The following is a 2142-nucleotide window of genomic DNA, read 5'->3' on the forward strand; positions in this document are numbered from 1 at the left end:
AGGTCTTTCCGTGACTCAAACGCCTTTCCAATGTTTACAGTGTTTTTGCCCAACATCAATCTGATTCTGGTTTGGTCTGATGGGCATCAGCACTTACGTGGAGTTTGTGTTGGATTCTGTGTTCTGTGTTCTGCTTTTGGTGTTTGTGGACTTCATTTTGTTAGTTGAGGTGTTGTCGCTGTGTGTACAGGAGCGTGCATGAACATCATAGCCTGTGAATGGTTCTGGTTACAACCCATTCACAAATAGGAAATAATTAAGTGATACATTTTTTGTCTCACATAGATAAGCAACTGTAACACAACCGGTTGAGCAATCAAGAAGAGATCAAACCTAAAATGAAATAAGAAAACTACTGTTTTCTGGGGAAAAATAAAATTCCACCTTCTAGAGTGGGTGAGAGAAAACTGTCAGTCATTTCACTCTTTGTTTGCTTTCATCAAAACAATATCTGCTAAAATAGAAGAAGCAATAACTATATAATAAGTAGTGTATAGAAAATAGTATTGTGCATGTGATTATAGCTCTCTTTTATTTTAGTCTGTCCAAAACTATTTTATATCATGAAGATGGACCATGAAAAATGGAGACAGCCTGGAGTTATTTTGGACAACTGGGTGTCATACACTTGTGAGTACATAAGTGATATTTGTAACATTATCTTTGCAGTTCAGAGCAGGCTTAATTGTTTCACAGGGACACAGGAGTGTTGGATAGATTGTAATTTTCCACACTACAATCATTTTAATGTGTAGCAGATATACAGCACTTGTGGCAACAAGTTTGTCTTTAAGCTGCCAAACAAGGGAATAATTCTAAGTTATATTATAATTATAATAATCGTAAAGTGCATGATATTCATCTCAGAACAGAATTTCCGTTTAACTATAATTTCTTTATATAAATACCTGTATGATTCCAACCCATCCTCACTTCCAATTCATCACATATGGATGCTTGATCAAGACCCCTTGGCTTATTGCACTGGGTACCCCTTTAGTATCATTGTTGAATGCTACAAGTTAGCCTAATATAAATAGCCGAAGAGTATACAAGTAATATAACTTAACTTACATATCTAACTTATATTAATCCAAACCATGATCTTTTCCTAAGCTTAACCAAGCAGTTTGTTGCCTGAACCTACTATTTCACAATGTTAACCACGTGCCATTTTAGAACATTAACAATGTGTTTAAATTTAAAAGTCTAAATTGATGTTGCATATTTATGATTGCTAAGTTGACCACGGAGCCCTACACACACACACACACAAAAATTATGCTAGACGGGTACTCAGTGAGTTACGATGCGAAGCTTTAGGGGTCTTGATCAAGTGTCAATATGTGATAACTTGGGAGTAAGAATGTGTTTTTGATTCAGTGGAGTTAGAGCAGGAAATCTGTTTTGAGAAAATTTAACTCAAGAAATTATTCTTTTACCATATGCTATACCATGTCACTAACAACCTGAGGATGTCAGTCTCCTCTGTCCTACCAATGCACGTGGGATAATAGAATCTTCTGCAAACTTGCTAAAATGACATTATTACAGCAAACTGTTTTCTGCTTTGATGTTTTTTTTTTATAAAGCCTCAAAGAAAACAATTTCAGGCTGAGTAATGAAGCAATGACATGTTAATTTAGGAGAAGCATTGTGCTATTATAATCATATAATCACAAACCATCACACAAAATATATTTATCAGGCACGATAGCACCAAAGCTTTACGTTCCTGCCCCTCACCCCTTTAGTGCAGCATAATCCTGAAAATCACTTGAGCGGATTATTATACAATCCAATTATGGTTCATAATCTGAGCCTAGAAAGAGTTTCTGTGTCTCTGTGCTGTATGACGGCAAGATGGTTTAGTTATCTAAGCTCCACGGCTGATTTGTAAGTAGCCTGCATATGTGGTTGTACAACACTGGAGTGGGCGGTGGACTAATCAGAATGCCTACAATGGGTTTTAAAAGAAGCCACCTGATTGGATTTACATGATAATCACAGGCAATTGCACAACTGTAACAAGTACACATATGCACACATAATACAGTAATCAGCATATCATAAACTAAGATTAAAACATGAATTGAAAAACAGCAATATTAACATGTGGTTAATTTTGTTTACCTGTGCTAC

Source organism: Micropterus salmoides, unplaced genomic scaffold (genome assembly GCF_014851395.1).
Source record: "Micropterus salmoides isolate LMB-PRFRI ecotype aquatic unplaced genomic scaffold, ASM1485139v1 Ms_hic_scaffold_17, whole genome shotgun sequence".
NCBI classification, from domain to species: domain Eukaryota; kingdom Metazoa; phylum Chordata; class Actinopteri; order Centrarchiformes; family Centrarchidae; genus Micropterus; species Micropterus salmoides.